Source organism: Scylla paramamosain, chromosome 28 (genome assembly GCF_035594125.1).
Source record: "Scylla paramamosain isolate STU-SP2022 chromosome 28, ASM3559412v1, whole genome shotgun sequence".
In the NCBI taxonomy this organism is placed as follows: domain Eukaryota; kingdom Metazoa; phylum Arthropoda; class Malacostraca; order Decapoda; family Portunidae; genus Scylla; species Scylla paramamosain.
Window position 1 is genome coordinate 16,129,751 of NC_087178.1, and position 13,989 is coordinate 16,143,739.

At 42.7% G+C, this 13,989-nt stretch overlaps 1 protein-coding gene and 1 long non-coding RNA gene across 3 annotated transcripts in view; one reads left to right on the top strand and one right to left on the bottom strand.

The window, feature by feature from the left end:
- LOC135115006 (PDF receptor-like) overlaps positions 1–3,872 on the bottom strand; it is a 204,804-nt gene extending 200,932 nt beyond the window's left edge. Inside the window, 1 exon segment of the mRNA XM_064031418.1 lies at positions 2,953–3,872. The gene's annotated coding sequence lies outside the window, so the exon portion shown is untranslated.
- LOC135115008 (uncharacterized) overlaps positions 1–13,989 on the top strand; it is a 174,233-nt gene that overhangs the window by 54,972 nt on the left and 105,272 nt on the right. The gene's annotated exons all lie outside the window — the stretch shown is intronic.

Consider the following 13,989-nt stretch of genomic DNA (forward strand, 5'->3'; position numbering starts at 1 on the left):
CTCTCTCTCTCTCTCTCTCTCTCTCTCTCTCTCTCTCTCTCTCTCTCTCTCTCTCTCTCTCTCTCTCTCTCTCTCTCTCTCTTTCAGGATGGTTGGGTCTTTAGGAGCAGATTTGCCTGCAGGTGCGGGCCGCGGCTGAGCTCTGCCTTAGTGACGTCTTGGTATTTCATTAGGCGCCTTGCAATGAGGGCTTGTGTGTGGCCGTGACCTCTCCCTTAATGTCGCTGATTAGTTACCGCTTTTCTTTTTTTCCTTTTTTTTCTGCTTTTCTATTTCCTTCGCCTGAGGTTGTAAATAAAGATTGGTCGTTAATTAATTTTTCTTTACTGTTTTCAGGGAATATATTAAGGCTTGATTGGTTAGGGTGATAAGAAGAAATCAAGGGAGAAAATCAGGTTATCCAGTGAGTTACGTGCAGTCGTAAACACAAAGAAACTCGTCGAAAATGAAGAGAAAAAAACTAAAGGAGCTTACGAAAATTATATATGCGGCTGTCACTTCTATCATCTCGACCTTCTGGGATGAAATGGCCGTAGAAATGGGCCCGGAATTGCCTGTTTGATTGTAACATAGTGAGAAAGATGGAAGAAGGGTTGAAAAAATTACACTAGGCGTGAAAATGAACGATTCAGCTGAGCGTCAAATCGTTTCTCTGCTAGTTTGTTATAGGCAGAGGCGCTCCGTTCCCTCAAATTCTCCCCCTCCTCCTCCTCCTCCTCCTCTTATTTCTCTTTCTGGTATTCTATTTCCTTGTCTCCCTTCTCCTCTTCCTCTTCCTCCTTCTCGTCTTCCTCATCCTTCTTTTCTTTGTTTTCTTTCTCCTTTTCTTTCTCTTCTACCTCTTCTTCTTTTTTCTGTTCTTTCTCGTCCTTCTTTTCTTTTTCTATCTGTTCCTTTTCTCTCTCCTTTTTCTCCTTCTCCTTGTCTTCCTCCTCCTCTTCGTCTTTCTCTTCCCTTTCCCTTCCTTTTGTTTATACAATGATGCAAATACAGTCCAAATTACGCTTGAGAATAAAAGACTAAAGAGAAGGTGAGTAAATGGAAGGGCAAGAGAGAAAAGACCTTAAGGGAAATGAAGAGGTGTGATCAATGGAAGGGAATGCGGGGAAAAATTGGGAATGGAAAGAATGATGGAATTGGAGGAAGGATATAACAAAAAAGCACGCGGTAAAGAATGAAAGATGAGGGCAAGAAAGATGAAAGAGAGACTAATTTATTTTCAGAGAAGGAAGCGTGTGGAAAGGAAATGAACTTAGGTTATCTAAGAGAGAGAAAGAGAAGTTATCAGAGAGAGAGAGAGAGAGAGAGAGAGAGAGAGAGAGAGAGAGAGAGAGAGAGAGAGAGAGAGAGAGAGAGAGAGAGAGAGAGAGAGAACGCTGGAACAAGAAGAGGAAATTAGCGACGAAAAGTTTAAGTGAAAGAAGAGCAAGTTTAAAGGAAAAAAAAACCCTAGAGGAGCGAAGGAAAGAGAGAAAAAAGTTCTGCCATAGAGAACAGAGGCTCATTTTAAATTCAAGTTCCTTTCTTATTGAAAATTTTTTACATAGATTTCTTAGAATAAGAAAAAAGGAGATTATGGAATATATTTTTCTCCCATACTTAGATATTGATTTTCCTTAGGCAGAGGGAAAGGAGAGGCCCTTTTACCTTTAAGAAGCTTGTGTACTTTCTTCCTTCACTCTCCCCCTCCCTCTTTCCTTAGGGCACACTTACCTAACAGAGAGGGGGCGCCACCATTCCTCTCCCTTTCCCTTTCCATCCTACTCACAACCCATCGTTTCACTCCAACGTCAGTCTTCTCTAAGGGACACTAGTCATCACACGGCCATCCACGCTACTCATATCATGATCCCCGCCCGTCACCTCACGTGGAAAAGGCGCCGTCACATCTTGGGTTTTCCCTTCCCATCACTCCTATAGCGTCCCTCATCACTTTCCCATCTGTATTATCATCCCTGGCCCTCGTGCCTTGCTTCCCTCACCCCCAGCATCCCTTATCACTGCCGTATATTTCTTGTTGACCATATCTCTCGTTTTCCTCGACACCTGTGAGGTCTCGCGCTCAAAACGTGGGATACTCTCTCCGGCTCTCCTTGCGTTCACATTATTCCCAGCGGAACATCTTCTATCGTTCTTACGGTACGCATCGACCACCATTTACGCTGTGAATGGCACCTTATTTACTCTCACTGCTTCTATCATTTTGTCATTATCATTTTTTTCTTTTCATAACGTCCCTCCTCTCGCTCACCATTCTTGCTGTATCCACAACTGATGATACTTCACCGCTACTACTGTTGTCATCACCATCAGCATCATTATCCCTTCCTTATTGCCACCATTACCATTACTATCACAACCCTCCTCATCTCTGTCATCTCCACTTACTATTACGTGTCATCTTTGCCTCTCTCACTGTCACCATTACCATCAACACACTTAACACCCCTGCCATTTTCAGCACAATTGCCATCATCACCCACCACCATTACTACCGTCACTGTCACTGTTACTGCCATTTCCACCACCATTACTATCATCAGCCTCGATTGGTATCGAAAGGACCACAGCTATAAACTCACACAATCCTGTTTCTCATCTGACACAGCAAAAATACGGCCCCTGCCAGCTCGTCATTTACTATTTGTGCTACGCATCCGCCAATGAAGTGCACGTCCATCATCCTTTGTTTTACGTAAGCTACACTTTTTTATTTTTTGCTCCAACTTATGTAAAAGTTTTGGCGGTCAAAGAAACTTTTCATTCCTGTATGTATGTTTTCTTCTGTGTTTGGAGCTTCTGGTTTAGAGTTACCATTGAAAAGTTCATGTCCTGCCTAAGCCTTTCTAGGAAACAAGTCGTACTTGGGAAGTTTAATTTCCGATTGTTTCTCTTGTTTGTTTGGTGTGGGAGTCCCGCAACTCTCACAGTTGGCAGGAAAGTGGCACTCACCTAAGAAGACCAATCTAAAGGCAACAGCAGCAGCAGCAGCAGGAACAGTAGCAGGAGGAGGCAGCGGGCACAGCAGGGACCACGAGGACAGCAGGACGAGTAGCATGATGGGCCGCCAGCGGGGAGGCGCCAGGAAGTGCTGCTTGAACTTTCTTTCGAGTTCGAGGACACTAGTGTACGTGAAGCGCAGGCCACTACCCTCACCACCACCACAACTACCACAAACACTTTCACCGTCGCTTTCGCCGCCGCCACTACCACCGTCGTCACCGTCACTAGTACCGCCGCCGCCACCACTGCCGCCTCTCACACACATGCACCTCCCGCTCCCTTCTCGCTGCCACGACGCGGGAGAGTGAGGCGGGTGCCTCTGCACGGTTGAGGTCCACGCGCTATGCCGCACACAAGTTTTCTGGCCTGGAGGGAGTTCAGTATTCCTCACAAAGGGTCATAATCAGGGAATACCGTGGGCCGCCCCACTAAATCCCCACCAGGTGCCTCGAGGCCCGCTTCATCCTCAGGCGCAACACGCGGGAGCAGGAGCGTCCAGGTCCTCGTGGATCAAACAATTCATTTGGCGCTCATTTCAACGCCTATGTTGCGTACAAGTGTTGTTTCCCCATTAGTTTGGACTTTCCCGTCACGCACTCTCTGCCTCTCAGCGGTGCAAAGCGGTCGAGAGAGATCGGTCCTGAGAATGGAACATTGCACCGTCAGAAGGGAGCGTCGAGCAGCGTGCTCCCCTCACCTTGCTGCTGCGGGTGGAGGAAGGGGAGTGAGGCGTCACGCGCGAGCCCGACCTAGTGGCTGTCTGCGAGGCGAGGCTGGGAAGTGGGGGGAGCGACGCGAGGGGGAGCAGCGCGGCGGGATGTGTGTGTGTGTGTGTGTGTGTGTGTGTGTGTAAGAGTAGCCCGTGTTGTGCTGCTAATGGGTGTAAGGCTCGTGCTGCCCTAATGAGCCTGCTGTCTCTGCGGCTCAAAACACTCGTTTCTTCGGTTCCTGGATTTTGAGATCATAGAAGTTACTGACTAATATTAGTATTTACTTGACAGTAATACTGAGCTTCACCATTTGTATGTGTATCTATCATTCACTTAATCGGTCAGTCTGTCTATCTATCCACCAATCTCTCTCTCTCTCTCTCTCTCTCTCTCTCTCTCTCTCTCTCTCTCTCTCTCTCTCTCTCTCTCTCTCTCTCTCTCTCTCGTTGCTAGCAATTAGTCCCTTCAGCTATGCATATGTCTACATACGAGTATCTGTCTTTTTTCCTAACATAATTAGATATGTTATACTTAAAGTGTTATTGCTATTTACCGCCCACCCCACACAGAAAAAAAAAAGACTTAACGAAGGAAACTTCTCAGGGAAGCCTGTATGATAAAGGTTCGAGAGATCTTTAATCACTCAGCCCAAATTCAATCTCAGTTTGAACCTACGCAGAGGTCAGGTCAGGTTTTTTAAACTGTAGGATTTTTTTTTCTTGAGCTGTACTAATGAACTGTTTTTATCATTCTATGCACTGCGATGAAGGAAATGTGGTTGAATACTGTTTCTAGTGTATCAGGCTTATCATTTCCAGTGTATCATTTCCAGGTGACTCAAATTTCTAATTCATTTTTTTCATATCTGGAAACTCGTGGTTGTCTCAAGTATGGACTATTAATTTTAATCGTGCCACGCTGTCGAGGTTCATAAAGCTGTGAAAAAAGCTCTCTTCTCGTATGGGCTGTTGCCATAGTACCGCCCGGGCTTGTCTTGTTTTTTTTTTTTCACTTTTTTTCAAGACAATTAAATGAATTCGAAAATTATTCACACACACACACACACACACACACACACACACACACACACACACACACACACACACACACACACACACACACACACACACACACACACACACACACACACACACACACACACACACACACACACACACACACACACACACACACACACACACACACACACACACACACACACACACACACACGCAGAAAGAAAGAATAACAAAACGTCCTTTTAATAAAACCCTTTCAACATACCTTAAAAAAAGTCAACATCATTATAATTTCAACAAAAAAACTGAGGAGGAGGGACGGAGCAAGGAGTCCCGGCAGGAACTCCGTGTTGAGCACCAGAGGTGAATGTTAAGACTGTGGAAAGAATTAAGGAGTGAAAAAAAAAACAGTGTGTGTTTTTTTCCTCATGAGTAATGTGTACTGCATACGTTGTTATTCTTGTGTACCAGTATTGCAGAGAGAGAGAGAGAGAGAGAGAGAGAGAGAGAGAGAGAGAGAGAGAGAGAGAATACGTGGTAGATGCTCGGCCTCACGAGTGACTGTGACACTTGTACAGTAAAGATAAAATCTTAACCTAGACAATTGGGAAAGGTTTTTGGATAGGGGGTACCCAAAATATCTCCTTTAACCTGTACAATCTCCAACATGAAAAATGGTATATATATTATGTAATGATAGATAGATAGATAGATAGATAGAGAGAGAGAGAGAGAGAGAGAGAGAGAGAGAGAGAGAGAGAGAGAGAGAGAGAGAGAGAGAGAGAGAGAGAGAGAGAGAGAGAGAGAGAGAGAGAGAGAGAAAGGTTCAGATACGTTTGTAAACAACTATATCACAAACTGTAAGATACTCACATGTTACATATTTCACCGAAAGAATAAATCGTATGTTGTTGTTTTGGAACCTGTGAGTCAAGGCGAAAGTATTAAGCCCACACTAATTCCCCTGAGGATGAGGCGAACACCGGAATAAAAGCCCTCGAGCTTCCTTCCATTAGTGAAAGAAGAACACACGAATAAACATGAAAGAAAACGCGATTCTTGGTGGCGAGAAAACATCAACAAGCGCGAAAGCGTGAGAGCGTAAATAAAAACAAAAGTCACAGAAAGATGAGAGAAAGAGGGATAAAGATAAAGAGGATAAAACAGAGAAAAAGATAAAGACGGAAAAAAATGGAGGAAAACAAAAGAAAAAAACAGTACCAGAAAGACGAGAGAGAGAGAGAGAGAGAGAGAGAGAGAGAGAGAGAGAGAGAGAGAGAGAGAGAGAGAGAGAGAGGGAGATAGAGAGAGAAAGGATTAAGAAAAAAAAGTCACGAAGGGGAAAAACAAACAAAAAAAAAACATCAGTCACAGAATGACAAGAGAAAGAAGAAGGAAAAATAAAGAAACGAAAAAAAACATCAAAGAAAAATGAAAAGCGAAAAAATAAAGAAAAGAAACTGAAAAAAACGAGAGAAACTAAGAAAAAAAATAGAAAAACTGAAAAAAAGGAGAAAACAAGGGAAAAAATATAAAGAAAGAAAACACACCAGTCACAGAAGGGCGAGATAAACAGGGAAGAATAAAACAGAAAAAAAGACAGACAACGTTACTTCAATGGACGCTACAAGTGTACCCGCACTGGCCAGTTATCCTTGACCACCTCGCCCTGCCCTCTGGTCTTCAGTTTTGTGGCTCTTTTCTGTTCGTTTTTATGCACATTTCTCATATAATTCCTTTGATTTAGTGAGTGATTCAACATTTATTTCCATTTCCCGTTTTCTTTCCTGATTACTTTTATTCTGTTATGTACATTGTATTTGTGGCTTTTCTTTTTATTACAAATGTTAACGCTGCAAATTCTGCTGTCATTGTTATTATTGTGATTATTATTACTGTTGTTGTTGGTTGTTGTTGTTGTTGTTGTTGTTGTTGTTGTTGCTGCTGTTGTTGGTCTGCTGTTTATTCTTCTTCTTCGTCTTTTTTTTCTTCATAATTATTATTTTTGTTATTATTATTATTATTATTATTATTATTATTATTATTATTATTATTATTATTTTATTATTATTATTATTATTATTATTATTATTATTATTATTATTATTATTATTGTTATTGATGTTATTATTGCTATTATTGTTATCATTGCTATTATTATTATTGTTGTTGTTGTTGTTGTTGCTGTTATTATTATTATCATTGTTATTATGATTGCAGTTCCTTTTCCTTGTTTTTTTCCTGACCATCTAAACAAGGCTGACCATTAGCGTGACATACCTCTAAGGGAAGACCAAGGCTTGGAGAGATCAGAGGGGAAAGTAGATAATAATGAGGAAATAAAGATAGTACGAGACAGAGAGAGAGAGAGAGAGAGAGAGAGAGAGAGAGAGAGAGAGAGAGAGAGAGAGAGAGAGAGAGAGAGACTGACTGACGAGGTGTGCTATGGGAAATAGAGAGGAAGATCTGAGCAGTGAGACTAAAATAGTTAGGAAGGAGACACACACACACACACACACACACACACACACACACACACACACACACACACACACACACACACACACACACACACACACACACACACACACACACACACACACACACACGACATAAAACAATGTGTCATGACAAAATTAGGAGGTAAAAGAAAATCTAACAAATAAATGAGAGGTAATATATGATGAAAAAAATGAGTAAAATAAACATTACGTACATTCGTAAGATAAAACCAAACCACCGAGAATGAAAAGTGAAGAACGAGCCATCCTAAATAAGGAATAATAGTCCTAGAATCCCAAATCCTGACACTGTAGCTTCTGGCGACATCATTACAGCGTTATTTTGCCCCGAAGGAATGTCAATGGAGAGAAAGAGAGGGACGTGTAGTGACGGAGCGGAGGCGGTAGCGAAGGTGTAGAAGGCAAACACTGCAGATGACAGGTATTTGGGGAGCAGCCTTCTCACCTCGCATATGTAGATGAGAAGCTTCCAAGAAAACATGAATGTAAGAGAAAGCCTTCACTCCTTATCTACCTCCATTTTCTTAACGTTACGGAGAAGCCCTTGAGAGAGAGAGAGAGAGAGAGAGAGAGAGAGAGAGAGAGAGAGAGAGAGAGAGAGAGAGAGAGAGAGAGAGAGAGAGAGAGAGAGAGAGAGAGAGAGAGAGAGAGAAAACTAGTAACAAGACTCATCCTTTCCCTCCATTTGTGGCCCCCCTAATCTTAGCTTCAGTGGGTCACTTTAACTTGTGTGAGGGCGGCGTCTGGTCGATTTGGGGGCGGGCCAAGGTCTGTGGGTCAGGCGGTACAAGGTTAGGAGTGGTGGTGGTGGTGGTGGTGGGGAAAGAGGTACATTAGGACGGGTTGTTAGATATGACGGGGATGCTGTCCTGTTGCCATTACTGGTGTTTGTGTATGTGTGGCGGGGGGAGGGGGGCTTCGTGGTTACTTATTTTTAATTTTTTGGGGGGTTACTGTTTCTCTCTCTCTCTCTCTCTCTCTCTCTCTCTCTCTCTCTCTCTCTCTCTCTCTCTCTCTCTCTCTCTCTCTCTCTCTCTCTCTCTCTCTCTCTCTCTTTCTGTAGGTGGAGTGCTTCGTGATGCGAGGAAAGGAGTTCAGGTGAGAGGAGGGGCAGAGAAAGGGAGACAAAGGGAGGAGAAAGGAGCAGCGCCTTTCCCTGCGGAGTGTTTTTGTTGTTGATCAGTCCTCAAACTCCCTCACTCACCATTTTTTTTTTCTCTCTCTCTCTCTCTTTTCCTCGTTCTTCCTTTCATTCTTGTTAACTTAATTTGATATAATTCCTTATTTACTAATCCCATGCTTTTTCGTCTCCTCTCGTTTTTTGTTCTTTTCTTTTTCTCCTCCTCCTCCTCCTCCTCTTCTATGTCTTACTTTTCTCACCTTCTCACCCTTCTCTTCACCACTTTCCTCTCCATCCTCTTTTCTATTCTCGCTTCCTTTTCCCTACTTTGTTCCTCCTTACGCAAGACCCTTTGTTCTCAGGGGACTCATTCCTAGAAAAGCCTCTCCTCCCATCCTGTTTTTTTTTTTTCAGCTGTTGCATGGAAGAATGTTGATATTAATAACAATAGTGGTAATGGTGAAAATGTTTATCGTAATAACAAAAGTAGGAATAATAATAAGGTAGATAATAATAACAATTATGACTAATAATAATAATAATAATAATAATAATAATAATAATAATAATAATAATAATAATAATAATAAAAATTAGAACAACAACAATAGCTCTACAGCTACTACTACTACTACTACTACTACTACTACTACTATTACCACCACCACCACCACCACCACCACCATAGTCAGTTCACTGGGAGATGAACCGTGAGCCTGCGAGTCATCTCAAGCTAAGCGAGGATTGGGTACTGTCATGTACGTGTATGTTTTCACAAGTCAGCGATTCTTATTTTTTTTTACTTATTTTATTAACTGATATTGAAATCTAAGTGTTTTACTCATCAGAAGCACTACATTTAAGGTAATGACACTTAACTGTACTCCTCTTCTATAATGAACATCCTGGGTCTGTCTTGTACGATTTATCATGACTGGAAACTTTACATCCCATCTCTAGCTAAAACAGCTCGCCTGATTCCCGCGTGTGTGTGTGTGGTGCTGCCTGACTCCCGCGTGTGTGATAGTGGTACTGCCTGACTCCCGCGTGTGTGATAGTGGTGCTGCCTGACTCCCGCGTGTGTGGTAGTGGTGCTGCCTGACTCCTGCGTGTGTGATAGTGGTGCTGCCTGACTCCCGCGTGTGTGATAGTGGTGCTGCCTGACTCCCGCGTGTGTGATAGTGGTGCTGCCTGACTCCCGCGTGTGTGTGTGTGGTGCTGCCTGACTCCCGCGTGTGTGTGTGTGGTGCTGCCTGACTCCCGCGTGTGTGATAGTGGTGCTGTCTGACTCCCGCGTGTGTGTGTGTGGTGCTGCCTGACTCCCGCGTGTGTGATAGTGGTGCTGCCTGACTCCCGCGTACATGATAGTGGTGCTGCCTGACTCCCGCGTGTGTGATAGTGGTGCTGCCTGACTCCCGCGTGTGTGATAGTGGTGCTGCCTGACTCCCGCGTGTGTGATAGTGGTGCTGTCTGACTCCCGCGTGTGTTATAGTGGTGCTGCCTGACTCCCGCGTGTGTGATAGTGGTGCTGCCTGACTCCCGCGTGTGTGATAGTGGTGCTGCCTGACTCCCGCGTGTGTGATAGTGGTGCTGCCTAACTCCCGCGTGTGTGGTAGTGGTGCTGCCTGACTCGTGCGTGTGTGGCAGCAAGGACGGCAATGCATTCACTGATATGTATTGTTTATTTATTCTTTGTTTTTTTTTTTTTTATGATAGCATTAAATGTGATTTTTCATATTTTTTTAGTTTTTTCTAAAATATGATTCAACGCGATGACTGTGCTATCAGTGAGAAATACGGTAAAAGCAATAAAAAGTATTGAGTTATGAATACTGTATAGTAGCCGATCAACGCTCAGCTTAACAGGCATAAAACCTTGTCAGTTTAGCGTACAGTGAATAATCTATAGTACTACTGCTTCCGCTTCTGCTACCGCTACTGCTGCTGCTAGTGCTACTACTACTGCTACTACTACTGCTACTACTATTACTACTACTACTACTACTACTACTACTACTACTACTACTACTACTACTACTACTACTACTACTACTACTACTGTTACTATTACTACTACTACTACTGTTACTATTACTACTACTACTACTACTACTACTACTACTATTACTACTACTAGTACTAGTACTACTACTACTACTACTACTACTACTACTACTACTACTACTTCTGTTATTACTGTTGGTACTACTACTACTAATACTACTGTTATAACTGTTGGTACTACTACTAATACTACTGTTATAACTGTTGGTAATACTACTACTACTACTACTAATAGTACCACCATCACTACTACTAGTACCACCATCAACATAATCCCTACCCAGCGCGTGTTCGTGTGCTTTCTCACACACACACACACACACACACACACACACACACACACACACACACACACACACACACACACACACACACATTTCCATCCTCTGTGTGCGAGTCTCTCGACTGTATCATTTTCCTATATAGCATTGCAAGCGCATCTCTTTTGGTGCTGTGTTGTGTTCAAGAGAGTATCTACATTTGGTTGCACTGTCTGCAGGGGAATTAAAATAAGCTAAAGTTTACTCATATAGTGGAGACAAGTGAGCGAGCGTGAGCACCAACACTTCATTATGAGAGAGAAAACATTATGGAACGGAAAGTACACAGTCTACTCAGAAAGCCTTGACACAATGACAGATTCTCTCCTCTCTCTCTCTCTCTCTCTCTCTCTCTCTCTCTCTCTCTCTCTCTCTCTCTCTCTCTCTCTCTCTCTCTCTCTTGCTAATTGAGATGATCATGAAATGCTTGCGGTAATTCCGGTAATTGACTTCCTTCCCTTTAAAGCTGCGTGACTTGAACGCTTGCTTCGCTTGGCTTTTTTCAGGACAGCAGTGACCTTGGCTCTCATTACTAACATTGCGCTATTTCTGCCCAACTCGTGGCGGCGCGGGAGAGCCTCTCTTTTCTTTCTTTTTTTCTTCCATGACTTAGTCGAGGAATGGAATGCACATCGGAGGGGGGAGAGCGGGGTCAATATTTTCTTGCGTCATTTCATTTGTCGCTTGTACAGTAAGGGTGAATAAAAAAGATTGTGGTGAGATACAAAACAGTATTTCCTTGCGTCACTTCATTTATCATGTGCTTAGTAAGGATGAAGGAAAGGGTTGTGACGATAAACATGATAGTGGTGAAAATGAACCGAGAAACCCCCACCAAACAGTAAAAGAATAACTAATTTTGATTTGATTTATATTCTTAGTAATTTTTTTTTTACGAAGACGTGAAAACGTGTGATTCTGTAACTTTGTATATTTGAAACTTTTGTAACCACTTTTTACCTTCCCTCCGAAGTATATGATAGAGATAAATTTCCAAGTTTTCGTGGAAGTTGACTATTCTGGTTGCACTTGATGTAAATGAATAAGGTCTTCCATGTTATCCTTATTCTTGACCTCATTTTTCTTATAATACTATGAATGTGCTGTGTATTTATTCCTTCACTCCCCTTCTTCACTCTCACTGAGGGAGGAGCGGCACGTAATGCGGATACACACGGAAATCGACACTAAGACGGAAATCCACACTAAGACCCTTGTAGCACGGAGATGCACACTGACAGGCAAGTAGACAGACAAGTATAGACACAAAATCAATGAGATCGACAAAGTTCATTAGCACCATCGCGATAACAGATTGGACGCGAGACGAGAGCTTTGTCCTCCTCCTGCTTCCCTCACCGTCCGGGTGGAGGAAGACGCAGCTGGTCTTGCGGCCCTCTTCCCAGACTGAACCAATGTCTCCATACCAAATCACGCTCTTGTAATCGTGATCTAAGAATTCTTTTAAGGCTACTGATAGAGAAACAGGAGGAATAGATAGGAATACAACTCAGTCCAAACAGCAACAGACACTGAGGTCCTTACTAGGCTGCTTGGGTAACAATTCTACACTACTGGTTAGAGATACAGGATAGTACAAAAGAAGGCTCATCCCCACCCGCCTATCCCTCCGCCCGATGTTGGCTAGGAAAAAGGAAGATAATACCATTTTGTATAGAAGAACCACATGGAATTTGAGAGGAAAGTAAGAAAGAGTTGAAGTCTTCGTCAACTTTTGTTCATGGGGTAGGGTAAAAGTGCGTGATAAGTGTTTAATGTGGTGCGTGTATATCGTAAGTGGAAGTACAGTGTGGTTGTCGAGGGGTGGTGCGGCAGCCTTGCCTGGCGCTTTCTAGAGAGGCAGTAGTCAATCAGGAGTCAGCTCCGGTCACTCTAATGAGTTTGTGTACATAAGAACATAAGAACATAAGAAATAAGGGAAGCTGCAAGAATCGACCAGGCTTACACGTGGCAGTCCCTGTATGAAATATACCTACCTATTTCCATCTATCATTCCCATCCATAAACCCGTCTAATCTACTCTTAAAGCTCCCTAATGTCCTAGCACTAACAACATGATTACTAAGAAGGGAGAGGGAGAGTGTGCTCCCTAAAGGGAGTACACTCCCTTATACTCTTTCCCTTTAGGGACGCCGCACACTGGTTCCCGCTGTAACACTAATCGCTGTACTATATTCCCGAAGTTGACCAAACGCAGTCCATCACAGATCGAAAGTAGTAGTAGTGACCATTAATTTAGGGCTATTTTTGCGTGTGTGGATAGTAGGTATAGTGCAATGAATGTGTAGACACCGTGTGAAGGTCGATAGGTGGCGCGGAAGCCTTGCCTGGTGTTTTTTAAGGGAGCTAGCAGCCAATCAGGCCCCCAGCCTCCGTGGAACCACTGTAAGAGTGCACTTTTCATTGAAGAGTCACCCCGTGTAGCAGTGACCCATGGTACCTTAAATCCAGATGACGGTCACTAACTGTCAGGGCTCTTGACTTTCCTCAGCCCTTCATAGGTGGATCTTCATAATCTTCATAATCTTCTATAATCTTCGTAATCCCAAGTAACTAGCAATAAATAAATTAATAAATAAATAGATCAGAGGCCCGTGAATTTGAGACGTTTGTATTACTCGGAGACGAACAGTGACAGCCGAGGATTTGATTCAAGATATTTACCTAGGCGAATCTTTAAAGTTTCAGTAGTACCTGAATTAACAACAATCGATGGTAGACCGTTCCATAAATTTATGACGTGAGTGAAGAAAAATGTTTGGCTTCATTTTTTATTTTTTTTTCTTACATCGCTTAACTGATAAAAAGTTACAGGGATTCATATTTGTGAATCCAATGAAAGATCACCTCTCGGTCTACATTTGGCAAAAGGGAAAAAATTTAGTTCTTTGAGTCATTTATTTCTTAAATATTGAGTGACGTTAGCAAGCTTTCAATCGTGAGGGACTTTAAGTCTTAGAGTTCAATAATTTATTCAATAAGATAGACAGGGGCATTCATAAGTATTTTAGATGAGATTTTATCTGGCTCAGGCGTTTTATTAAATTTAGTTTCGTTAATCATAAGCAAAAATTTCGTTTTCCTGGAAAATACGTGTTTAAAAATGCGTTAATACTTAGATTTTCAGGAGCTGGTTGATTTGAGTCTTCTTTTGTAAAAACGGACGAGAAATAATCGTTTCAAGTGTTTGTCATCGTGATTTCGTTGTCC